At 41.8% G+C, this 27,842-nt stretch overlaps 1 pseudogene across 1 annotated transcript; it reads right to left on the bottom strand.

Moving 5' to 3' along the window:
• Positions 1-57: 57 nt before the first annotated feature.
• LOC311106777 (ankyrin repeat and SOCS box protein 2-like) lies at positions 58-23,954 on the bottom strand (annotated as a pseudogene). Its single transcript has 9 exons — positions 23,659-23,954; positions 22,288-22,422; positions 21,414-21,583; positions 18,594-18,749; positions 17,865-18,110; positions 16,222-16,393; positions 4,841-5,414; positions 2,247-2,388; positions 58-212 (listed from the first exon to the last, which is right to left on the bottom strand). The product of its transcript is annotated as an ankyrin repeat and SOCS box protein 2-like (transcript).
• Positions 23,955-27,842: the final 3,888 nt, after the last annotated feature.

The following is a 27,842-nucleotide window of genomic DNA, read 5'->3' as shown; positions in this document are numbered from 1 at the left end:
CGATTTTGTGCTGTAGTCCCTTGTCATCTCGTACTTTGACTATGATGTCACAGACTATTATTCACAAAACTCTTCTTGGTTGTGCTCTTCGTGGTTGAGGTACTTGATTAGTCGTGGTGGGAGGGGCAGTTTTTTGATGCACCTCAGTCTGTGGATTCCAACCTGCTGGCGAATCTTCAGCCTGCACAGCTGCATCAGTGGACGTGATGGCGCTGGAAGACAATGGCAACAGATACGGTAATACTGTATGTGACGCTTGTATATAGAAAATACAGAACATGTGCACAAGTCATTCCAAATAAGTGGCCGTTTGGGCAGTGTCATGTGTGCATGCATGCATCACATCCAGTGGTGGAAAAAGTACCCAACTGTCATACTTGAGTAAAAGTATAGATACCTTAATAGAAAGTTACTCAAGTAAAAGTGAAAGTCACTCAGTAAAATAGTACTTGAGTAAAAGTCTAAAAGTATTTGGTTATAAATATACTTAAGTATCAAAAGTACATGTAATTGCTCAAATATACTTAAGTATCAAAAGTAGAAGTAAAAGTATAAATCATTTCAAATTCCTTATATTAAGCAAAGCAGACAGCACCATTTTCTTGTTTTAAAAATGTACGGATAGCCAGGGGCACACTCCAACAATTAGACATTATTTACAAAAGAAGCATTTGTGTTTAGTGAGTCCGCCAGACCATAGGCAGTAGGGATGACCACGTGTTATCCTGCTAAGCATTCAAAATATAACGAGTACTTTGGGTTGTCAGGGAAAATGTATGGAGTAAAAAGTACAATATTTTCTTTAGGAATGTAGTGAAGTAAAAGTAAAAGTTGTCAAGAATATAAATAGTAAAGTACAGTACAGATACCCAAAAAAATACTTAAGTAGTACTTTAAAGCATTTTTACTTAAGTACTTTACACCACTGATGACATCCCCCTCATCACATCAGTAACCCCGGCAGCCAAGGTTGTCAGGGGGGTGTCAGCCGGGGGGGGGGGGGGGGGGGGGGTGTGGTGGTCAGGGTCAATGGGTTCAGGGTTCTTCAACACCCTTGTAGGGGGGTTTGGGGGAAAATACATACACAACTTTCCTGATAATTTCGACAACCACAACTGAAATACCAATAATTTCTGTACTACATTAAACTCTTGGTCTAACTATTATAATTCACAAAGTCACCATAATAAATTAGGCTAACAACATACTGGTCCATGTTATCAGGCTGGTGTGTTATTTAGCAATAAGCAATAAGCTAAATAACCTGTAGCCTAACTGATGCAGCATACTGGCTATAAATAAATAGGCTGAAGCCTGGGGTTGCCCATCTGCATTTGTGCATTTAGCCAGATCAGTGCTTCCAACCTTTAGTTAAGTTGGTTCTAGAAATATTCTAAGGGTGATTATTAGGTTGCATAAACATGATTAGTGCTGTCCCCCCACAATTTTGGCCTTCACATTTGTTTTCTGAACATAAATAAGGAGGATAGGCTGCCGCTGCTGGTCAAAGTCTGAGAGACAGGCAGGGCAAGCTGCACTGAGAGAAAAAGGCTTGCTTGAGCCTACTGCCCGAGGTTCAGATAATTATTTGAAGGTTTACAATACTTCCAAAGTTGTCATTGAGCTCTCAAAATTGATCCCAATATAACCGTTACCAATTACCACTTATTTTGAAAACTAGCACTCACACGTGATATGGGCATCACTTCACAATATAAACTTTCTCCATTTGACTAAATATAACGTTCTATATTGCACGTTTCTCTGTTCTCCTTACAAGCCTTGCTTAACTTTTTTTCCCTTCTGAGGACTGGGCCAAACCAAAAGCATAATTGGTGGCAAGGGGATCCAATCATAAAATGAGGAATTGAGGAATTGAGAAACACTGTGTGGTGTAAAGCCACAGAAAGCCAGTAGCTACCTGACACTTTACGGTGGGAAAATAATTTCCAATCAATCAAATTCATCATGGTATATTATTGAGGGTTCAAATAGACCTGTCACTAATATAGTTGGAGTCATGACCCCCCTGTACCCATAGCAAGTTATGAGCCTGCCAGCAGCTGCTAGATAGACATTAGCTCTGGGATCCTGGTCAAGGCACCACTGTAACAGGCTGGTATGAACCCTGCTTATCAACCATGCATAAAGTACTGCTACACCAAAATGCTACCTTATGTTGTGTAATATGTGTAGGTGTGTCTGTGTGTTTGTACAGTAAGTGTGCATGTGTGCGGGACTCTCACTTGCTTTCTCCTTGATGACTTCCCAGTCCTCCAAGCTATCTAGGTGCTCAGTAAGTCTGGAGCAGAGTTTCACATGGCCAACGTAATCCAGGAGTACATCTATGATTGGTCCTGCCCAGCGAGCAGAGATGATCTCACAGAACTAATGATGGAAACACAAAAAGCAATGATAGGCTATGGTATATTGTATTTTGAAGTCCCTACTTTACAAGAAGTGTCCCAAATACAGTTGAAGTCCGAAGTTTACATACACTTAGGTTGGAGTCATTAAAACTCGTTTTCCAACCACTCCACAAATTTCTTGTTAACAAACTATCGTTTTGGCAAGTCGGTTAGGACATCTACTTTGGGCATGACACAAGTCATTTTCACAGACAGATTATTTCACTTATAATTCACTATATCACAATTCCAGTGGGTCAGAAGTTTACATACACGAAGTTGACTGTGCCTTTAAACAGCTTGGAAAATTCCAGAAAATGATGTCATGGCTTTAGAAGCTTCTGATAGGCTAATTGAAATCATTTGAGTCAATTGGAGGTGTACCTGTGGGTGTATTTCAAGGCCTACCTTCAAACTCAGTGCCTCTTTGATTGACATCATGGGAAAATCAAAAGTAATCAGCCAAGACCTCAGAAAAAAGATGGTAGACCTCCACAAGTCTGGTTCATCCTTGGGAGCAATTTCCAAACGCCTGAAGGTACCACGTTCATCTGTACAAACAATAGTATGCAAGTATAAACACCATGGGACCACGCAACCGTCATACCGCTCAGGAAGGAGACGCGTTCTGTCTCCTAGAGAATAACGTACTTTGGTGCGAAAAGTGCAAATAAATCCCAGAACAACAGCAAAGGACCTTGTGAAGATGCTGGAGGAAACAGGTACAAAAGTATCTATATCCACAGTAAAACGAGTCAAATATCGACATAACCTTAAAGGCCGCTCAGCAAGGAAGAAGCCACTGCTCCAAAACCGCCATAAAAAAGCCAGACTACGGTTTGCAACTGCACATGGGGACAAAGATCATACTTTTTGGAGAAATGTCCTCTGGTCTGATTAAACAAAAATAGAACTGTTTGGCCATAATGACCATCGTTATGTTTGTAGGAAAAAGGGGGACCCTTGCAAGCCGAAGAACACCATCTCAACCGTGAAGCACGGGAGTGGCAGCATCATGCTGTGGGCGTGCTTTGCTGCAGGAGGGAGTGGTGCACTTCACAAAATAGATGGCATCATGAGGAAGGAAAATTATGTGGATATATTGAAGCAACATCTCAAGACATCAGTCAGGAAGTTAAAGCTTGGTCGCAAATGGGTCTTCCAAATGGACAATGACCCCAAGCATACTTCCAAAGTTGTGGCAAAATGGCTTAAGGACAACAAAGTCAAGGTATTGGAGTGGCCATCACAAAGCCCTGACCTCAATCCTATAGACAGTTTGTGGGCAGAACTGAAAAAGCGTGTGCGAGTAAGGAGGCCTACAAACCTGACTCAGTTACACCAGCTTTGTCAGGAGGAATGGGCCAAAATTAACCCAACGTATTGTGGGAAGCTTGTGGAAGGCTACCCGAAACGTTTGACCACAATTTAAAGGCAATGCTACCAAATACTAATTGAGTGTATGTAAACTTCTGACCCACTGGGAATGTGATGAAAGAAATAAAAGCTGAAATAAATCATAAATCTGACATTTCACATTCTTAAAATAAAGTGGTGATCCTAACTGACCTAAGACAGGGAAGTTTTATTAGGATTACATGTCAGGAATTGTGAAAAACTGAGTTTAAATGTATTTGGCTAAGGTGTATGTAAACTTCCGACTTCAACTGTACCTATGAGCTAACATGACAGCATAACAGTTACAGGCGATTACAGTGTAGGTAAACATTGTTACATAGTAAATCCAAAAAAACATTCCTTACCCCAGGACAATTCAACTGGTGACTATCCAGGGAAATAAAGACAAATTAGATCTCTGTTTCTGCATAGATCTGATAATTTATTGACGGTATATATTATGAAACAGTGTTCCTTTTTCTTTATTTCCACCTGGTGAATTGTCCTGGGGTAAGGAATGTTTTGGGGATTTTCAAGTCCCTCAGTCTAGGACCTGATGACCTTTTTGTTCAAGCTGGGCTAAAGTGCATTTGGATACACTTTCTTTCCATTGTTACATAGTACTTACAACTGTTCTACTGTTGCCGGCAGCGTACCACCCTGCATCCCACTGCTGGCTTACCTCTGAAGCTAAGCAGGGTTGGTCCTGGATGGGAGACCAGATGCTGCTGGAAGTGGTGTTGGAGGACCAGTAGGGGGCACTCTTGTCTTAAGATCGAATCCCATGGCAGTGAAGGGGACATTTCCCTGCTCAGAGTTCTGTCTTTCGGATGGGATGTTAAACAGTTGTCCTGACTCTCTGTGGTCATTAAAAATCCCACTTCTCGCAAGAGTCGGGGTGTTAATCCTGGCTAAATTTACATTTTGGCCACCTAATATTCCCCCTCATTCTTAATTGGCATTATATTTAGAGTGTATGTATATATATATTACACAGACGCACATACTAAACATTTCACTGTTATTTTGTTTACCTGAACAGGTTCCCCAGTATTTCTGCGTGTATCGGTATTGTAGCGCAAGTCATCCCTCTCAGAGGTCTCCTGAAGGGGTGGGTGTGGACCACTGCCGTAAGTGCAACTAAAACAGGAGAGGGCGTCGCAGCCATTGTCCATCAGATACTTCAGCATGGACAGGTACTTCATACCGAACATGACGGTGGCCGGGAATGAGGTGGGGTGAGTGGGGACGTAGGCGTTGACATTGGCCCCGTGCTCCACCAGCAAAGTGACCAATTCGCTACTTCCCTGCCTCACGGCTACCAGTAGTGGGTTGACGGTGTCCAGGTTTGGGATGGCGCCGGCTTCTAGAAGCATGGTGGTTGCATCCACATTGCCGTTGGAGACGGCGAAATAGAGAGTCGTCCTACGGTGGTCCTCGTACATCATGGAGCGGTCCTCTGAAAGCATGGCGTTGACGTCGTAGCCGGCCTCAATCAAGACCTCCACAACTTCATCCCTGTTGCACTCGGCAGCCAGGTGGAGGGGACTGATTCCACTGCGATTCACTCTGTACTTGCTGGTGACTTTGATCAGCAATGACACGATACTGAAATAGAAAACCACACAGAGGAGGAAATTAGGTGGTTCCCAGAGTGGAGGATTAGGGTTAGGGTTAAAGCATTCCTTTAAAACGTTCCTAAAGTTTCCATGTTTTTCAGAAATCCCAGTTAGAGTATTCCCAGAAGGAGAATTCCCTCACTGGTTATTACCCTCCTGATCGTGGGAATCCTCCAACTGGAATCCTCCAACTGGAATTCTCCAACCGGAATCCGAGGTTGAAGTCCCCACAAGAAATCCATCACAGGACACAAAGCATACACATTCTATTCAGAAAAATAACATTTCTTCACAGCTTGGTTGTGGTGTGTCTAGAATATGTCACAGTTCTGACTAAATGTGTACACATACCTAGCATTTTGCTTTGTGTACTCTACGAACTGAATGATCACAGTTGCATTTTCATTGGTTGACAGTCCCTTTCTAACTTCAGTTTTTTTTCCAGCTTAGGTGCGGTGAAAGGTGCAAGTGAGATGTAGTTGGTGGAGTCCTAAACAGAAACTAGGGGGTAGAGTAAAGTGGCAGTCGGTGCCGTTTAAGATGAGGGAGGACGATATAAAAAAAATTATGAGCATGGCCTTATTTCTATTACAGCATATTGGATGACTGTCATTCATATTCCATTCACCCAGCTCAATGTAACATCGATAGGTTTAGGCTACTACATTATACTCACATTTTCCCTATGTCCATCATGAGGTTGCTACAACCTAGCCTATGAATGAAAGTTTAGAAGGTAGGCGCACAGGTCGAGAGAAATGTGAGTATTTAAAAACTCTTAAATGTAAAGTCCCCATATTTGGGGACCCTATTTTTGTATTATGTTTTATTCAATTCAGTCTGGTTGGAGAACGGTAGCCCCTATCCGCAAAAGCAGGGTGTCTGCGGAAAGCTGAATATCTTGGCTATTGATCGGTGCCTTCAAATCTTTGGTGTGATTTACTACCATATATGGGCATACAAATTTATAAGGGCAGGCCGAGCCGATGACCTAATTTCGAGATGGCTGCTACCTACATTCCGGTTAGCGTTGTGAAGCATAAACAAAATTAACACGGAATACGTTGATACACACCGAAAGCCGGGACTCCACAGATAATGAGGACGTCTTATTTATCTGCCTGTGACCTACCGTTATTAGTCAAAATGTTTATTTTACACAACGTTTTCACCAAACAGCAAACATCTTAAAAGGTATGCTTTGATTTGGTCTGTGTTTGAGCTATAGCTACATGGGGGGTATCAAATTAATCATTCGGTTGGTAGCATCAAATCTAGCCTATTACCAATGTTATCTGATGATGTATGACTTAATGGCAACATCGAATGTCCACCGAGTGACTATTTCTTTGCGCATCAAAAATATGACGTTGCCTGCTTACGCGATGTAGCATCCATTACACAGGGGATTGGCTACTATGGTACCTTGACAGTCTTGTAGCCAATGAGATAAGCTTTCCAGGGATATGCAGTTGACCTGGGTGGGACAAAGCAAGGCCTAGAACCTTTTATGCATAATGTGAACTATTACTACCTGGCTCAGAGACTAGACGCACCGACCACGCTACATTACATTGTAAACAGATTTCATCGCTATAATTTAATCGCTTTAGCGTAAAAGATGGCTTCTCAAAAATAAAAGGGAAAAACGAAGAATATCGAACAGGAACATAAAAAGAAGGCAGCTATAAGTAAGTATACCGACATAGAAGCTATGTCTATGTTATATAATTCCAAAGTAGTTATTGTCTATATTTCATATTAGTTCACTGTTTGCTGTTCTAGGTTTCATCCTTTGGAGAGGCCACTAAACTCTAATGGCCATTGTTTATTTGTGGTTCTCACCTCTGCCTTTGTCTCCAAAGTGTTACTGTTTGCATTGTGTGTATGCTTCACACCTTCTATGTGAGTCACTATACAGATAAAGTTTAGGCTTGGTGTTTTTACTTTACAGTAATGTCGTTTTGTAAATTTAGTCAACTGTAATTCTGTATGTCTTACAACAATATATCCCTTTATTTTATTCACCACAGAATGTAGGATGCAGAGGATTTGGATGATGACGTTTGGGAGCCACCCCTCCCCAGCAAGCGCCCCCGCCGGTCAAGGTCTTCACCCCCCACTGCTATGTCAATCACTCCATCTGATGGTTCTACATCCACCACTCAACAAAGGCCCCACTCCTCTTCAACCACCCCCACTGCAGTTTCAATCACTCCATCTGATGGTTCTACATCCACTACTCCGCAAAGACCCCACTCCTCTTCAACCACCCCCACTGCCGGCCCTGGCACCACTCCCCTCTCTGCAAGTTCATCTGGAGGTGCAGGGGCAGGGAGGAGATGTAGGCCTGCAGAGGGAGAGGCAGTGGAAGCAGCACAACAGAGGGAGATGAAACTGAGGACAGGTGGCATACGGTCCTTGAAGATGATGAGGAGCCAGAATAATTTAGGTTTAAACCCAAATGACCTGAAGGCCCACAGTTGGTTAGTGATGAAACATACACCCCTTTACAGCTGTTTCAGCTCTACTTTACCACCTTTGTACTGGAAACACTAATTAGTAATACCAACAAGTATGGGGACAAGAAGCAGCAGGGGAGAAGGAAGATGTCCTGGAAACCTGTCACCATGGGTGACATGCTCAATTACATTTCCTTCGTGATTTACATGGAACTGGTAAAGGTATCAAGACTAGTTGACAACTGGAGCAAGTCCCTACTCTTATCGATTCTTGGCCATCAACCGTACTCTTCACATGAGTGACCCACAAAAGGATCAGGAGAATGTCCAGAAGAAGGGGACTGCAGGGTATGATCATCTTGCTAGAGTCAATTCCCTTTATCATGACATGGTGGAGGCATGCAAAACTTACTTCCAGCCTGCTCAAAGTCTATCTATAGATGAGTTCATGGTTGCCTCAAAGGCTTGAATTGGCTTGAAGCAACATATGAAAAATAAGCCGACCAAATGGGGCTACAAGCTCTTTCTGCTAGCCGATTTAGCCTCTGTCTACAAGTGGAACTTTTTCATCTATGAAGGCAAGGCGATCACACCCACTGGGAAGGGCCTTAGTTATGACTCTGTCATGCAGCTGATGGACTTCCCCTTACTTGGCAGTGGGTACAAGCTCTTTGTGGACAACTTTTCATAGACCTCTTGAAAAAGAAAATAGGGGCTTGTGGCACCATTCGTCCTAACAGAATCGGTTTTCCCAAGACCAAGGTAAACGACATGACAAAGACAGCAGAGAGGGGGACCATACGTTGGATCAGGACTAACAAGCTGCTTTTTGTGAAATGGAAGGACACTAGGGAAGTAACCATGCTCCCAACACAGCATAAGGCATTCAATAACGACCATGTCTCAAGGAGGGTGAAAAATGCCAATGGGGCATGGGTGAGGTAGAATGTCCCAATTCCTGTTTCTGTGAAGGACTACAATGCCAGCATGGGGGGGTGTCGACCTATCTGATGCTCTGATAGGCTACTACCAGGTCCTCCACAAGACCAGGAAGTGGTATGTCTTTTTTTTACCACTTAGTGGACATTGCTACAGTAAATGCTTTCATTCTCCACAAGCAGATGGCCAAAGCAAAAGGTCAAACCCCTCTCTCCCAGTTGGCCTTCCAAGAGCAGCTGGTGTTGGAAATGGCTGAACTGGGGGCCCAAAGCAACCTCACAACCATTTACAATGACGGCCTACACCGGCCAAACCCGGACGACGCTGGGACAATTGTGCGCCACCCTATGGGACTCCCAATCACGGCCGGTTGTGAAACAGCCTGGAATCGAACCAGGGGGTCTGTAGTGACGCCTCAAGCACTGAGATGCAGTGCCTTAGACCGCTGCGCCACTCGGGAGCCCAATAGTTCAGCTTATTTCTATTTTTGCACCTTTTTTAGTGGACACCTGTGTAACCAAGTTTGTGTTTGATAAGACATTTTATATATACTTTTATGTATATCTGTTGCTTTTTATATTGTTTTTGTAAACAGTTCATTTGTATGTGGGACCAATACATTGGACATGCCTAGGCTAAATGTTCAGGCACTTTGGAGAGGTTGAAGAAAACACTTGGACATCCCCTGTATGTCCCCCGACACCACCACAATGTTTGAGAGAATTTGGTGTTGTAGGAATTTAGTTTTTTATAGTGAACAATAACTTTTAGGCACATCCAGTGTGCAAAAACAGTGCAATTACCACATTCGGACACTTTGGAGAGGTTGAAAAGACACTTGAATGTACCCTGGATACCCCATAATACCACCACAATGTTTGAGTGAGGTTGATATGGTAGAAATTGTTTTTATACTGAACAAATAGCATTTAGGGATTGCAAATATGTAATAGCACTGGAATTATCTAATTTACAGACATATGCCACTTTGGAGAGGTTTAGGGACACTTGGAAATGTCCTGTGACCGCACCTGACAACACTTACTAAAACATCTGCCCATTTCTAGTTGTTAGGTCTATCAATCCCATTTTTTTCTGATATTGTTCACATATTGTGTAAGCCATCTGATGTGTTTCCAGCTCTGGGAATCAATAATTCACTAATAGCTTGTCAAAGAAAGATGTCTTTCAAAATGTATATATATATTTTAACTGTTATTTTGTGTGTGCTTGATCTTGTGTATTCTAAACTATGTAACTCCTATCTATCTTCTGATCATTTCCTCATAATCTCCCAGATGTATTCTTTCCAAATGTACCAAGTTTAAGCATGTCAGAATCATGTAATTACACGTTAATAGCAGTTACTTTTGGGTATGTCTATTTAGGCGGAAATCTAAATTTTGCCATTTACATTTAAGAGGTTAACAGAACAAAAACTAAACTAGTGTTTATTCGCAGTGCTGAGAGATAGTATTGTAACTAACGTTAGCTAATGTATCATCCCCTCTCGACTGAGGTGAATGAATAAGCTACGCTAGTGAGTAGCTACCACAGCCAGGTCAGCTCTAGCCTCTAGTTATCTGTCAGATAGCGAAATGAGGTGGCTATTATTACTATGTAACAGCAGTTGTTTGTATGGAAATGTTTTGTTGCCTTTGTTTTGTCACGTTTCAGAAGTAAATGTACTTGGCAAGCTTTCGCAGTTGATGTACGTTAGAGAGAGAGAGAGCTGGCCAAAAGTTGGCTTACATTAGCTATTATATTTGCCTCAATCAAACTAGATCTCAATCAAAATATGAAACCATCGGCCAAATGATTGAAGGTTTTTTCAGTGCAATGTGAGTTGTATTAGTCAGTATGTCGATGTAACGTTATTGATCTATCAGTTTCCATAGCTAATTCCCTACTTTTCACACTGACACAGTAATATACTGCTCTAACGTTACAGGCTTCACTGTCATGGTGCACAGTAGAGGTCTGCGCCGGGATCGATTTCTTCATCCCGCTCCTGCCGGCTTTCTGTCCGACTCCCACCCGCTACCGCAATAACTGGTCCCAAACCGCAGTACCGCAATGTTATTTTAGGCGTATGTGACGCAGCTCACTTGCCAGCCATGGTCCCAGCAATTGTGTGCCCTATAGGCAATATCAAATGAGCAAAAATAACTTAAGAAATAGGTTAAATTACCAAAGATTTTCACCTGGCCCTTACATTGTATTACTGGGCTATATCAGCCAATATGCTAGATGTAGTTTGAAGAGAGCAGAGTTGGAAAGATTTGCACTTTCTCTTCAGCTATTTTTATAGCCTACCGTTTTAGGAGGATTTTCAGACAGAGGAATATGGGTGATCAATATTTAGACCTATTTCTAGGCAATGTAGTAAACTATAGCCTAATCATAGGCCTATTTAGGAAGTACATTTCCTTGGAAAGATAACTGTCCTGATCTCGCAGGTATGGCTACTGAACTGGAAGCAGCAAGAATGATGACAGCAACACTTGCTACGTTTTGCATAGTCCTATAGGATGTGGCCTACCTTTTAGGAGGAATGCCAAGAGTGTGCATAGCTGTCATCAAGGCAAAGTGTGGCTATTTGAAGAATCTCAAATATAAAATATATTTAGATTTGTTTAACACTTTTTTTGGTTACTACATGATTCCATATGTGTTATTTCATAGTTTTGATGTCTTCACTATTATTCTACAGTGTAAAAAATAGTTTAAAAAAATAAAGATAAACCCTTGAATGAGTAGGTGTGTCCAAACTTTTGACTGGTACTGTATTTACAAAAAAATATATGGGGGATTGGAAATGATGCAGACAATTACATTGATGGAAGCCACAATCTATCTGCAATATCAAAGCTGATCTACCTCAAAATTGTATTTATTTATTATTATATACAGTGAGGGATAAAAGTATTTGATCCCCTGCTGATTTTGTATGTTTGCCCACTGACAAAGAATGTCAAAAATGTTATAAATTGATTTGCATTTTAATGAGGGAAATAAGTATTTGAACCCCTTTCAATCAGAAAGATTTCTGGCTCCCAGGTGTCTTTTATACAGGTGACGAGCTGAGATTAGGAGCACACTCTTAAAGGAAGTGCTCCTAATCTCAGTTTGTTACCTGTATAAAAGACACCTGTCCACAGAAGCAATCAATCAATCAGATTACAAACTCTCCACCATGGCCAAGACCAAAGAGCTCTCCAAGGATGTCAGGGACAAGATTGTAGACCTACACAATGCTGGAATGGGCTACAAGACCATCGCCAAGCAGCTTGGTGAGAAGGTGGTGCGATTATTCGCAAATGAAAGAAACACAAAATAACTCCCTCGGCCTGGGGCTCCATGCAAGATCTCACCTCATGGAGTTGCAATGATCATGAGAATGGTGAGGAATCAGCCCAGAACTACACGGGAGGATCTTGTCAATGATCTCAAGGCAGCTGGGACCATAGTCACCAAGAAAACAATTGGTAACACACTACGCCGTGAAGGACTGAAATCCTGCAGCGCCCGCAAGGTCCCCCTGCTCAAGAAAGCACATATACAGGCCCGTCTGAAGTTTGCCAATGAACATCTGAATGATTCAGAGGAGAACTGGGTGAAAGTGTTGTGGTCAGATGAGACCAAAATCGAGCTCTTTGGCATCAACTCAACTCGCTGTGTTTGGAGGAGGAGGAATGCTGCCTATGACTCCAAGAACACCATCCCCACCGTCAAACATGGAGGTGGAAACATTATGCTTTGGGGGTGTTTTTCTGCTAAGGGGAGAGGACAACTTCACCGCATCAAAGGGACGATGGACGGGGCCATGTACCGTCAAATCTTGGGTGAGAATCTCCTTCCCTCAGCCAGGTCATTGAAAATGGGTAGTGGATGGGTATTCCAGCATGACAATGACCCAAAACACACGGCCAAGGCAACAAAGGAGTGGCTCAAGAAGAAGCACATTAAGGTCCTGGAGTGGCCTAGCCAGTCTCCAGACCTTAATCCCATAGAAAATCTGTGGAGGAGATCTGCAAAGAGGAGTGGGACAAAATCCCTCCTGAGATGTGTGCAAACCTGGTGGCCAACTACAAGAAACGTCTGACCTCTGTGATTGCCGACAAGGGTTTTGCCACTAAGTCATGTTTTGCAGAGGGGTCAAATACTTATTTCCCTCATTAAAATGCAAATCAATTGATAACATTTTTGACATGCGTTTTTCTGGATTTTGTTGTTGTTATTCTGTCTCTCACTGTTCAAATAAACCTACCATTAAAATTATAGACTGATCATGTCTTTGTCAGTGGGCAAACGTACAAAATCAGCAGGGGATCAAATACTTTTTTCCCTCACTGTATACACTACCGTTCAAAAGTTTGGGGTAACTTAGAAATGTCCTTGTTTTTGAAAGAAAAGCAATTTTTTTGTCCATTAAAATAACATCAAAATGGATCAGAAATACAGTGTAGACATTGTTAATGTTGTAAATGGCTATTGTAGCTGGAAATGGCTGATTTTTAAAGGAATATCTACATAGGCATACAGAGGCCCATTATCAGCAACCATCAGTCCTGTGTTCCAATGTCACGTTGTGTTTGCTAATCCAAGTTTATCATTTTAAAAGGCTAATTAATCATTAGAAAACCCTTTTGCAGTTATATTAGCACAGCTGAAAACTGTTGTGCTGATTAAATAAGCAATAAAACTGGCCTTCTTGAGACTAGTTGAGTATCTGGAGCATCAGCAATTGTGGGTTCGATTACAGGCTCAAAATGGCCAGAAGCAAATAACTTTCTTCTGAAACTCATCAGTCTATTCTTGTTCTGAGAAATGAAGGCTATTCCATGCAAAAAATTGCCAAGAAACTGAAGATCTCGTACAACGCTGTGTACTACTCCCTTCACAGAACAGCGCAAACTGGCTCTAACCAGAATAGAAAGAGGAGTGGGAGGCCCCGGTGCACAATTGAGCAAGAGGACAAATACAGTGGGGAGAACAAGTATTTGATACACTGCCGATTTTGCAGGTTTTCCTACTTACAAAGTATATAGAGGTCTGTAATCTTTATCATAGGTACACTTCAACTGTGAGAGACGGAATCTAAAACAAAACTCCAGAAAATCACATTGTATGATTTTTAAGTAATTAATTTGCATTTCATTGCATGACATAAGTATTTGATCACCTACCAACCAGTAAGAATTCCGGCTCTCACAGACCTGTTAGTTTTTCTTTAAGAAGCCCTCCTGTTCTCCACTCATTACCTGTATTAACTGCACCTGTTTGAACTCGTTACCTGTATAAAAGACACCTGTCCACACACTCAATCAAACAGACGCCAACCTCTCCACAATGGCCAAGACCAGAGAGCTGTGTAAGGACATCAGGGATATAATAATTGTAGACCTGCACAAGGCTGGGATGGGCTACAGGACAATAGGCAAGCAGCTTGGTGAGAAGGCAACAACTGTTGGCGCAATTATTAGAAAATTGAAGAAGTTCAAGATGATGGTCAATCACCCTTGGTCTGGGGTTCCATGCAAGATCCCACCTCGTGGGGCATCAATGATCATGAGGAAGGTGAGGGATCAGCCCAGAACTACACGGCAGGACCTGGTCAATGACCTGAAGAGAGCTGGGACCACAGTCTCAAATAAAACCATTAGTAACACAGTACGCCGTCATGGATTAAAATCCTGCAGCGCACGCAAGGTCCCCCTGCTCAAGCCAGCGCATGTCCAGGCCCGTCTGAAGTTTGCCAATGACCATCTGGATGATCCAGAGGAGGAATGGGAGAAGGTCATGTGGTCTGATGAGACAAAAATAGTGCTTTTTGGTCTAAACTCCACTCGCCGTGTTTGGAGAAAGAAGAAGGATGAGTACAACCCCAAGAACACCATCCCAACCGTGAAGCATGGAGGTGGAAACATCATTCTTTGGGGATGCTTTTCTGCAAAGGGGACAGGACGACTGCACCGTATTGAGGGGAGGATGGATGGGGCCATGTATCGCAAGATCTTTGCCAACAACCTCCTTCCCTCAGTAAGAGCATTGAAGATGGGTCGTGGCTGGGTCTTCCAGCATGACAACGACCTGAAACATACAGCCAGGGCAACTAAGGAGTGGCTCCGTAAGAAGCATCTCAAGGTCCTGGAGTGGCCTAGCCAGTCTCCAGACCTGAACCCAATAAAAAATCTTTGGAAGGAGCTGAAAGTCCGTATTGCCCAGCGACAGCCCCGAAACCTGAAGGATCTGGAGAAGGTCTGTATGGAGGAGTGGGCCAAAATCCCTGCTGCAGTGTGTGCAAACCTGGTCAAGACCTACAGGAAACGTATGATCCCTGTAATTGCAAACAAAGCTTTCTGTACCAAATATTAAGTTCTGCTTTTCTGATGTATCAAATACTTATGTCATGCAATAAAATGCAAATTAATTACTTAAAAATCATACAGGTACAGTTGAAGTGTACCTATGATAAAAATTACAGACCTCTACATGCTTTGTAAGTAGGAAAACCTGCAAAATCGGCAGTGTATCAAATACTTGTTCTCCCCACTGTACATTAGAGTGTCTAGTTTGAGAAACAGACGCCTCACAGGTCCTCAACTGGCAGCTTCATTAAATAGGACCCGCAAAACACCAGTCTCAACGTCAACATTGAAGAGGCGACTCCGGGATGCTGACCTTGTAGGCAAAAGTCTTGGGGGTGTGGTTTGATGTGGCAGTTACTGATGTTTGTCCCCCATGAGACACCATATGAACAAAGCCAGTATCACTTCCTAAAAATAGTCAGACTTTATGTAAGATAACTCAAGAAATCTGTTAGTAATTTTGATGTTTTTGCAGAGGAGGTTTTAGTCATGCAATTTTACATCTAGCTAAGGTGTTTGGTGCAGTATTTCTCAAGAACAAAATGTGTGCCATATTGTCTTACATAAACAAATCCAATCAGCTGTGCTGCTGGGCAGGTCTGTCTCACTGTCTGTGTGTTCTACCATACGATTGGATAGACATCAAACACCGTCAATGTTTGTCCCGTATTAGTGGGCAAGTGGGCATTGTAGAAATCAAAACCCAACCTTACATTTACATTTTAGTCATTTAGCAGACGCTCTTATCCAGAGCGACTTACAGTTAGTGAGTGCATATGTTATTTTTTGTTATTTTTTGTTATCTTACCTTCATGTAAGTCATGGAGAACTCTTGTACACAAAACTCTGTTTTGGACGATACTGACTTTATGACTGGAATAAATGTTTCTGACTAATAGTGATGTCACATGCCGTTTTCGACAAGAGAAGTTAGTTCTAGAGTTCAGTTCTGCTTTAAGGGCGCTGTGCAGGGATATTTGTAGTATTTCCATGTATCAAGGTAATGTAAGCAAATTGCAGGTACCCATCAGTTCCTCGTTGGGCAGCGATATGTAGTGGCAGAAGTCCTCTATTGCCTGCTTTGTTGGCGTCAGCATCCTGAGAAAGAAGAAGCTCCACAATGTCCTCATGGCCATTCTTAGCCGCTTCATACAGAGCTGTGGCCCCATCACTTGCCTCACTGTTGATATCAGCACCTACAACATATTCAGTGCAAATTACAGTTAGAAAAGTCAACAAAATATCCATAGTGAGAGCTCCATAACAGCTTTATGTGATCTTTGGCCGATCTTCAAGGCATTCCTAGTCGATCACAAAACATGTCTGTAAAAAACCCAACAATAAAGACCTGCGCTCCCTTTTATTTTTCCGCTGTTGGCAGTAGGTGACCTTGATTCAGAAGCCCTGCGCACTGGATAAGCAAAGTGTTCCCATTCTGAACCATTTTATTTGTCTGAAAATATCAACTCTGTCTACCTGGCGGACCGGGAGATCTGTGGCTAAACCGAGTGGACCTACTGTACTGGCCAATCGGATAGCTCAAATCACTGTGCTTACAAAGCGCTTCCACGACCCCTGCCACAGCAAAGTTTGATACTAGCTTACATAAGATTGAATAACTTTTAAAACCATGACCACAGAGAGACTGTCAAAGAATACAGCAAAGAGTTGCTGTTTTTACGAGTGAGTTAATGTTACATTTTTTATTCAGCACTGTCAACACTGTTTTTATTCATAACTATTACCAAACATAAAACACGCTGCAGCTGCAATGAATGAGTAGCCAAGTGTATCGATAGCCCTGCATTTTTATTATTATTAGCAGCATGTCGTGTCTCTTTTAATATCATGGAATATTTCACTTTCTCTGGTCATAGGAACAACATTAATTTGTGCATGAGGCAGATGCGGTGTGACTCGAGTTTTGCCATCTGGTGGAAGATGGTGTCCCCTCTCTTTGGTCAGTCTCACCGGAGGAAAGAAAGGAGAGAGAAGGGACAGTGAGAGGTGGACTCTCTGCTGCTCTCTCCCTCCCTCCCTCCCTCCCTCCGCTGAGACAAATGCTGTGAACTCAGAAATCTCTGACTTCTGACTTCAGTGCGTTCAAGACAACTGTGAAAAATCGTTTTGAACGGTCATCCAACTCGGAATTCCAAGTCGGAAACTCTGGCATCTTTCTAGACGTACGATCACTGACGTCATGATTTGACCTTGTTTTTTTTTTTTCCCGAGTTCCCAGTTGTCTTGAAAGCACAATTAACATCAGAAGCAGGTACCATCAGTCCAATAAAATAAAAAAGCTAATTATTTGGAAATTATTTCAATTTATGCTCAGCTGTGCCTTGCAAAGTGCTACACCAACTGATCTATTTAGTAATCAAACCTTGAGTTTTCAAATATAATATGGTCTGAGAAGAACAATATTGGCAGGCCAGGCATGTTGTAGCCAATATGCTGTGATTATGTACTAGGCCTACTGCACAAACCTCATTCTAACAGAATAACTGTTTTTATTAGGTTAATGTAAAAAAAAGAAATCATGTTTAAAAAATAATCTGAGTTTTGGATCTCGGCTTGCTTTTTGACTGCGAAAGTGATCTTGACTCAGAAAATGTTGGTGACTACTGACCTGCAGAGTTCACCCATTTTTCCAGGGGAAAGACGTACCGTGTTTAATGAGAAATCGAAGTGTTTCCACGTGTCCACTCTGGGCTGCAGTAAACAGGGGCGCGATACCATACATGTTGGTCGGGCTGAGTTTAGCCCCGGCCTGGACCAAGATCTCACAGATCTCCACGTTGTTGCGGCTCACAGCCTCCTGGAGAGCTGTACAGCCCTGAATGCAGTGTTTGTTCACCACAGCACCGTGATTCAGAAGCATGACCACAATCTCAGCATTACCACTTTCACAAGCTGTGGAAAACAGTCAAATATTAAGTTAAATGGAAGAAATCCCAGACTTTGTTAGTCATGGAAGACATTGTTTCCTAAACAAGTGTTTGGGGTATTCCCAGGGTACGCAAGACAGCTTGGCATGGTATTGGAAGAGACATTCTATAATGGCAGATTTTGAGTGTAGCTGTATTTCTCATATCAAGCCATCGCTGTCTCCCAATACCTTTCCTTTCTCATGAAGTGTGCACTTGTTCACTAGTACTCCCCACAAATGCAAAAGCATTAGATCCGTGTAGTCTTGGGCTGGAGAACCAGTAATTTTCTTTCTAATCCATGAAGGGCAAGTTTTTTTATCCAGTTTTTTTCTCACGGTGTGCTGATCTTGCTGCCCAACACATAATTTTACTATCAGTCAAGTAGCCTATGACTTACTACACTTAAAATAAAAGGATAATTACAAAGAGATCGGCAGATATTGTAGGTCTCTAAGGCAAATGTTACCTTTGTAGAGTGGGGTCTCTCTGTCCTTGTTGGCGAGGTCTGGATCAGCCCCTTTCTCCAGAAGCGTCTCTACACAGGCCACCTTTTCCCTGTACACCGCCAAGATGAGAGCAGTCTGGCCTTTCAGGTCACACTTGTTAATCATACTAGGTTGAGCTTGAAAAGTGAAAAGAAGAACACAGGAGATAAAAATTTGACTAGGCTATACTTTATTTTATACTTTATTTTAGTCTGCTACTTAGCTGGCTTTTACTTGGTATGGACTGCTATTGTGCTCAATTGTTCAATGCTTTGACGTGAGCCCAGAAATATCCATTGTTACCTGTGGCGGTCATGAAATTTCGTCAGATGGTGATTGTCAAGAAAATAACTGCCTTAACATAAACACATTTAGCATCTCCTGGCTTCCACGAATAGCCTACAACCACTGATGCAGACCTTTGGAACGTCTACATTTAAAAAAGTATAATAAATCCATGTAATATAGCCTACACCGTCACAATAAATCCATTATTTATTTTAGACAGGTCTAAATAAACATGATATGAAGAAAATGTAGTCTATTTCAGAAGAACAGAATAGCATACTCTGAGTTGTCCTTATGTTAGGCCCTGATCTGGCTATGCCATATGGCTGTGGGCTACATTAGTTCATTTAGCGGACAAGATTTGCTACGAATTCCGTGGCATTATTTTATATAATTTTATAGTATGAAGAATACAACTGAACATAGCTGAATAAAATAGAAAGGATATTTTCTCCAAACGATTTGAGGGAGTGCGCACATGCATCTATTCTGTGTTGAGCAGTTAACAACAGCAGGTACTCCTACAGTATATGCTTAATTTAGAGTTATTTATGTAACTTTAGTTGTGATACAAACGTTGGATATTTAATACATTCTAAGGCTGCATGATGCAACTCTAATGATGATTTCAAAAAAGTGACATGAAAGGCATGAGCTCTGCTTTGTTTTTTGTGCAGGCTGTACACACTTCATCAGTCTCTCATTCACAATTTGACAAGCACTTGATAATGCCTTGAATTTCCCAGCGGCATTCCATTTGTGTGGCCGTAATGCCCCCTAAAACAAATCCATGCCTTTTGTGGCCATTGTGCCCTTGGGCTGAATCTGATAATTATAATTCCCTTCTCCCGGCTGCATGCTCCAAAGCACCTCTCACTCAAATGGCTCTCTGTCACGTGATCTGGTCTTTCTCACAAGCTTCAAGTGAAGACAGACACATTGGGGACTCAACTGCATGCGTCCTTATCCAATTACGAGGCGCATATTGAAGATATTGGAAAAACTGTCCACATTTACTTTTCGTCAGCCAACAAGATGAGTAGACCTAACGAACAGCAAAAGCACTAGCCTATGTCAATCTACCATCCCCCATAGTACAAAAGTTGACCTATTCTGTGCGAGAAATAAATATTCCAAACATAGTCTGGGACAGTTGTGGGATGAGATAGATCCCAAATTAATACAACCACTAGCATCCCAAAAACGTTTTTAAGCAATGAGGCTGACACAACAGATCAGAATGTTTAGCTTAAAATGTTGATAAACTATTAGGCTATTTCTTCACATTATAAGCGCAGCAATGCACACATGGCAGTAGGCTATAAGCGTGAATGTTCCATTAGCTAGAAAACACCATACTCAAAAGTGACCGCAAATGTGATTATGCATGTAATGCTTTTATTATAAAGGTGCATTTTTATGGTGAAAATTATCTTCCCCAAACTTGAAACTCACGTGGTGTGTATGTATGCCAGTTAGGCTCTACACTTGTTGGAGAGCAGATTAATGTGCTTCATTTTAAGAAGTTATTTGGCCACTTTAGTTGTGATACAAACCTTATCAAAACATATAGGCCTACGGGCTAGAGTACATGAAGTGTGTGACTATTATTTGAAAAAGTTGCAAAAAAAGGCTTTGTTTCTTGCCTTACTGCACACAAGCTGGGCATCATTCACAAGTGATAATATATTATTCACAAGTGATAGGCTAATATTGTCACCCATCAGACTATTCTTGATTTAATCTTTACATATAGTAAATAATATATGTGTGAAATTTGTTTTGATTTAGAATGGACCATTATCATGCACCTGTCTCGAAACAGGGGCAGTGGAAAAAAATAAATGTAATCCATATGCCCTTAAATAGCGAATGGAGGATGCTTTTCCCATGGGTCATTTTCATGCCAGCCAGGTAGGCTATACTCCTGTTTTAAAGAGAAGCAATGTGCTTAATATTAGGAAAGGATAAATAAATATAGTTGGCCTGGCCTGGCCTATAGAAAGCAGATGTGATCCTCCTCTTTTTAATAGAGGCCTTCACTCTGTTTTCTCACACAATTACATAGCCTATAGAAATGTTGCGCAACATAAGCTCATGGGCTGTCATGAAGTGTTTGATTACATTTGCATTGATGTCAGAGTGATTAGAGGGACAATAGAGTGCTGAGTACCAGACAGTTAGCAAGTTTGGTAGGCTACTAATGACCATCAGCAGCATCAGCGCTTGGAGAAACCTAATTTCAGTGACTAAACCGTCACGTGGAATTTGACTGCCATCATGACTCGTGACCGCTGGTGTGGTGGTAATAAGGTCACTGTAACAGCCCTAGTTACCACTACACACTTTCCCGGTAAATATCAGGTCAACAGGATGAAATGGGACTGTAAAATAATGTGATAAAAGTCTTACCAAAAAGGACAACAACAATGATCCCAAAAATTACTGTACTAATGTTAAACATTAACCTATCACTAGACATGAACATCTATGGAGTTTTGAATTGCACTTACCCCCAAGAAGAACCCTGACACACTGGTCTTGACCATAATATGCAGCCTCGTGCAGCGGGATCCATCCATACTTGTCAGGCCACAGTATGTTATTCCCAGTGTTTTTAGCCATAGCTCGTACTGTAGTCACATCACCATTCAGGATGGCTTTCACAATAGTGTCCTGTTCCCTAATAGGCAAACATACCCATCATCATCCACTTGCTTTTTTTCTCTAGCCCACATATACAAGACATTAAGCGGCAATCCAGATCATTCTCAAACTCAGTAACTCTGTCAGTGATTCCTTTTTTAATTTGGTAACTATGAGTTATGGATAGTGGATTAAAACAAAATACACACATCCTTAGTTAGGGTTTATGGTGTTGGAAAAACATTGGTTACCTTAAATGGGAATTCCACCACTTTAAAACTCATATGTATTATCTCCAGCACAATACCGGTGTCTACATTTGTGAAAATAGTGCTGTGGTTAAAAGATAAGATTTAAAAAAGTGCAATATAATGATGTCATCAAAACTAAAAACTTTTTTAAAAACAGTGAATTATAAACACTACTAGAATCGTGGTGACATGGTGAGCAGGAAAATGCCCTCCCCTGGCTAGAAACGTTTTGAAAATCAATGTTGTGCACTGTTGTTCAGTTGTAACTGCCATTTTGAGGACCTTTTCTTATCTTGAAAAGTGAAAAGTGGTGGAATTTCCCTTCAAACAGATCTTTCCCAGCAGGTTTGTATCCTGTAAGGTGGAAAATTGCATACAATAAATGTCATCACATATTATACAAACATCATTGCATATCCTAAAGTGTTCATGTCTTGGTGTGAAGGGAAGATGTGTTGCTAAGATACCCTTTGTGAAAGAAGACACTTACTCCTCTGTCTCCGGCACGTACTGAATGGAGCCATCGCCTCTGTGCTATGCCAGCATGCGCTTTCCATTGCCTGTGACAAAATGAGTCGCCACAACGTCATCACATTTCCTTCTCTCTTCACATTTACTTCTCCTGCTACAAGAACAGTGATATATACTAATTTGACAGTCACAGCTGACTGCTGCAAATGTGAACGTGAAATTAACTAAACTAATACAGGACCCTAAGCTCATTGGATATTATGTGTTTCTTCAAAGTGAAATGTTTGATTCTCATTGCTGACATGCGTACTATGGAAAGCTCTGTATTAATCACTACAGTACACCCATCTAAAATACCTGTCCACGATCACAATTCTAGTTCATATCGGCACTTTAATGTTCCTCTGAAAGCTTTTTTTAGGGGTAGGCTTGAGACGTGAATATCCAACATGTACAGTTGCAGGGCACTAAAAAGTTTGTTTAATTTAAAAAACAACTGGTACCATGTTACAGGTTTTTGTGACAAACTATCGTTAGGAGATGCTAGAGCACCGTGTTGCACAAGCACACGCAATGCAGCAATTGTCCTGCCAATACCGTAACATGACCTAGCTAACCTTATAAAGCCCTCAATCTTGCATCCAACTCAGCACAGAGACTTGTTTTCATCAGTGTTGCTATTTTTCAACCTTGGTGACGTGAACTTCAGACCATGCTACTTGGATCTATTCCCAAAATGCCTGTTGGGTAAGGGGCCAGTACCATGAGATGTGATGGGACAGGTGTTTGGCACGTGGCCCACTGGGAAGCAATCAAACCAGCCTGTAAACAAGGTGATTTATGTCAACAAACGATACTCTAGGCCTCTCAGTTTTCCAGCTAGCAGTAAGCGGGTAAATAGTTTAGTCACGTTAGCTAAGCAGATGTAAACACCTCACAAGTCAAGTCATTCATTTGAGAAAACAGTCACTCTCATGCATACCTGCAACCTACATATGATATCGAATGGCAAAACCCACAATGAACATAAGGTTATATAATTCGGGAAACATTTGCTTTGATGGAGATGTCTGTACAGTGACACATTTGACTGACTAGAGCACTATAATAATCAGAGAACACTTTCCTTGAACTTGCCTTGACTGGCAACACTTTATATTACTTTGTCCTTGTGCCATGTAGTGACTTGATAACTAACTACTTTGTAATGACCAGATAACTACTACTGTACACTGTAACTACAGATATGGTATGTAATAAGGACAGTTATCGTGCAACATGTAATTATGCCAAGAAATTAGAATTGTATGTAACTATCCATAGCCTACAACTTAATATAAATGTTGGACAAAACCCAAAGTGGATAAGGCTCTTTTCAGCTGGCACATACGCGTCAGTTGGGTTGGCAGTAGGCGGCCTATGGCTTGGTTCCTGCCTTGGTGGATTTGGTGGGTTCGGCCTGGTTGGAGGTGGATTTGCCCTATGCTGGACTGTTCTTCTGCCTAGAGCTGTTGGGGTGTTGCTGGCTTCACCCCGTGAAGCGGCATTGTGGGCATCACTGAGGCTGCGTTCGATAGCCAGCTGAATCAGCTCGTCATCTGACAGGTTGCTGTAGAGACTGTAGTCATCAAACCCAAGGGTGGGGCCCGGCGTGGAACCAGGGATGGACACGCTGGCAACTGCCATGTTGGATCTGGAGAGAAAAAGAGAGGATACAGTGTATCAGTTATGTATTATGCATTATGTCCACCATGTTGGATCTTGAGAGACCCATTCCTAACCAATATACACCAGGGGTGTCCAAGCCTGGTCTGGGAAGGTGCTGCATCGTCTTCAGTCTAGAGACCATGATTAAAGGGATAGTTCACCCAAATTACAAAATGAGATACTGGTCTTGATTGTTTAGCTAAATGAAGTTACTTTAAGATGATTTGGACATGACGTGCGAAAATGCTATTATCGGGGATATTGACTTGCATTGGTTTTGTGGCAGAAATCATTTGGAGACAGTGCCCAGGTATTTTTTTTTTTAAGTTAAAAGGTATTGCTTTCTTACCGTGTCCATTCTGCTTACAGTGTAGGGATATCAAATGTAATTTTGTAATTGGGGTGATCTTTCCCTTTAATTTGGACTGGAACACACTACATCATCCCCCTATGTAGGACACATATTACATAGGGTGGTTCCCAATACCCCTTTCTGCTGAAGGGGTATTGACCTGTTCACTACTTCCCACAAATCAAAAAGCATTGGATTGATGGAGACATGGTCTAGACTCTAGAGGGAGTTTCCACCATATTTCTTTCCACCAGGCATTTCCTTTCAAATCAGTGAAAGGAAGTGAACAAGTGCACACTTTGGGAGAAAGGAGAGATAATTGGGACGTAGTCAGAGACTACGGGATTGATTCATTTGAACCTGCAATGTGGCATTTATGTAGCAGCCCCACGGTCATCAAATTATTTACATTTACATTTACGTCATTTAGCAGACGCTCTTATCCAGAGCGACTTACAGTTAGTGAGTGCATACATTTTCATAATGGCCCCCCGTGGGAAACGAACCCACGAACCCACAACCCTGGCTTTGCAAGCGCCATGCTCTACCATGCTCTATAACTTAATTATAGAATGGTTTTGAGCAAAGTAAAGGAACGTATGTGTAAGTGGGCTGTTCAATTAAGGCGAACTCCCTCTTAAGACAAGCATGTCATGCAAATTGATTGATTTGAAGAAACATTTTATTGAATGGGTTTATTTAGGTTGGGTAATTCTGGGATTATGTTAGGATTGGATAATGAAATTATGATATGCTCCCCTTGAAAAAGTGTTCAAATGTTACATTCAAATCACTAAAGTGATTTGGAAATAACCAGGGGTTGGAACCGGTTCCGGGAACAGAACCGAAAACTGGAAAATAACTTCATTTTTCAAGGAACAGATTCAGAACCGCTAACGAAAGTGATCAATACTGTTCTGGAACATAACCGTTATTTTAAAAGTATGGGAACTGGTTAAAACTTAATTTTACGTTGCGGGCATTTTTTTCCAGTCCCACAAAAACACAACAAAGCGCCTATCCAAAGCCCTCACTCTATCACTCAGCAACGTATTCCTGTGTCTGCCTGCCTGCCAGAAAATCTTTGCCAGTGTGTGTGCATGTGTAGGCAACCTACCCCTCCCCCTCGGAAGACTAGTCTAGTAGCCTACTGATGTTACAAGTGTGATTCAGAAATTAGGGGGAGAGATTTTTAATTAGAGAAGAATGGATGAACCTTTTCAATACTACTTAAGGATACTATAGTTATCACATTTCCCATTGGATCTATTAACTAAAAAAAAAGGTAAGACGTTTTTATTTTAATTCTGGTGCCGCGCTGCATACTAGCTAGCTGGTCCAAAGTTAAGCCAACTTTCTGACATTCAAAGACATTCAAAGTTCCTTCATAAAATCCACTCCTCTGTAGGTATAATTCTATGGGCCTAATTCAGATGATGCATGTCATAACAACAAGATGCCCAGCACTTCAAACCAAGCCTCCTCCTCCACCCTCTCACGCTCTCTCCCCGCCCGCAAAATTTCAGTCGCATCTCGCGCCCTACACTCATCTGTCCAATGCCTGTAAATAGCTTGCCCGCTCCATAGCAAGCTTCTCTATCCGTACTGATTGGTGAAGTAATTGAATGTCGAACCCCAGTAATCATTCCAGGGTTTTTCTTTATTTTTACTATTTTCTACATTGTAGAATAATAGTGAAGACATCAAAACTATGAAATAACACATGGAATCATGTAGAAACCCAAAAAGTGCTAAACAAATCGAATAATATTTTATATTTGAGATTCTTCAATGTAGCCACCTTTTGCCTTGATGACAGCTTTGCACACTCTTGGCATTCTCTCAACCAGCTAGACCTGGAATGCTTTTCCAACAGTCTTGAAGGAGTTCCCACATATGCTGAGCACTTGTTGGCTGCTTCTCCTTCACTCTGCGATCCGACTCATCCCAAACCATCTCAATTGGGTTGAGATTGGGGGATTGTGGAGGCCAGGTCATCTGATGCAGCACTCCATCACTCTCCTTCTTGGTAAAATAGCCCTTACACAGCCTGGAGGTGTGTTGGGTCATTGTCCTGTTGAAAAACAAATGATAGTCCCAGTAAGCCTAAATCAGAAGGGATGACGTATCGCTGCAGAATGCTGTGGTAGCCATGCTGTTTAACTGTGCCTTGAATTCTAAATAAATCACAGACAGTGTCACCAGCAAAGCACCCCCACATCATAACACCTCCTCCTCCATGCTTTACGGTGGGAAATACACATGCAGAGATCATCCGTTCAACCACACCGCTTCTCACAAAGAGACGGCGGTTGGAACCAAAAATCTCCAATTTGGACTCCAGACCAAAGGACAAATTTCCACCGGTCTAATGTCTATTGCTCGTGTTTCTTGGCCCAAGCAGGCCTCTTCTTATTATTGGTGTCCTTTAGTAGTGGTTTTTTTGCAGCAATTCGACCATGAAGGCCTGATTCACGCAGTCTCCTCTGAACAGTTGATGTTGAGATGTGTCTGTTACATGAACTCTGTGAAACATTTATTTGGGCTGCAATTTCTGAGGCTGGTAACTCTAATGAACTTATCCTCTGCAGCAGAGGTAACTCTGGGTCTTCCATTCCTGTGGCGGTCCTCATGAGAGCCAGTTTCATCATAGCGCTTGATGGTTCTTGCGACTGCACTTGAAGAATCTTTCAAAGTTCTTTAAATGTTCCGTATTGACTGACCTTCATGTCTTAAAGTAATGATGGACTGTCATTTCTCTTTGCTTATTTGAGCTGTTCTTGCCATAATATGGACTTGGTCTTTTACCAAATAGGGCTAGCTTCTGTATACCCCCCATACCTTGTCACAACACAACTGATTGGCTCAAACGCATTAAGAAGGAAAGAAATTCCACAAATTAACTTTTAAGAAGGCACACCTGTTCATTGAAATGCATTCCATGTGACTACCTCATGAAGCTGGTTGAGAGAATGCCAAGAGTGTGCAAAGCTGTCATCAAGGCAAAGGGTGGCTATTTGAAGAATCTCAAATATAAAATATATATTCTGATTTGTTTAACACTTGTTTGGTTACTACATGATTCCATATGTGTTATTTCATAGTTTTGATGTCTTCACTATTATTCTAAAATGTAAAAAATAGTAAAAATAAAGAAAAACCCTTGAATGAGTAGGTTTGTCCAAACTTTTGACTGGTAGTGTAAATAAAAAGAAAAATGTTGTTCAGAGGTTTAAAAAGGAACAGAAAGTCCCCTGTAGCTCAGTTGGTAGAGCATGGCGCATGTAACGCCAGGGTTGTGGGATCCTGGTTAGAATCCAGGCTCTGTCGTAGCCAGCCGCGACCGGGAGACCCATGGGGCGGCGCACAATTGGCCCAGGGTAGGGGAGGGAATGGCCGGCCTGTAGCTCAGTTGGTAGAGCATGGCGTTTGCAACGCCAGGGTTGTGGGTTCGATTCCCACGGGGTGCCAGTATGAAAAATAAAAATATATTTAAAAAATAATGTATGCACTCA

Source organism: Coregonus lavaretus (assembly GCF_964263955.1).
Source record: "Coregonus lavaretus genome assembly, chromosome: 31".
NCBI lineage: Eukaryota > Metazoa > Chordata > Actinopteri > Salmoniformes > Salmonidae > Coregonus > Coregonus lavaretus.
Note: the sequence above shows the minus strand (reverse complement) of the source record. Positions and strands in the feature narration are given on the sequence as shown.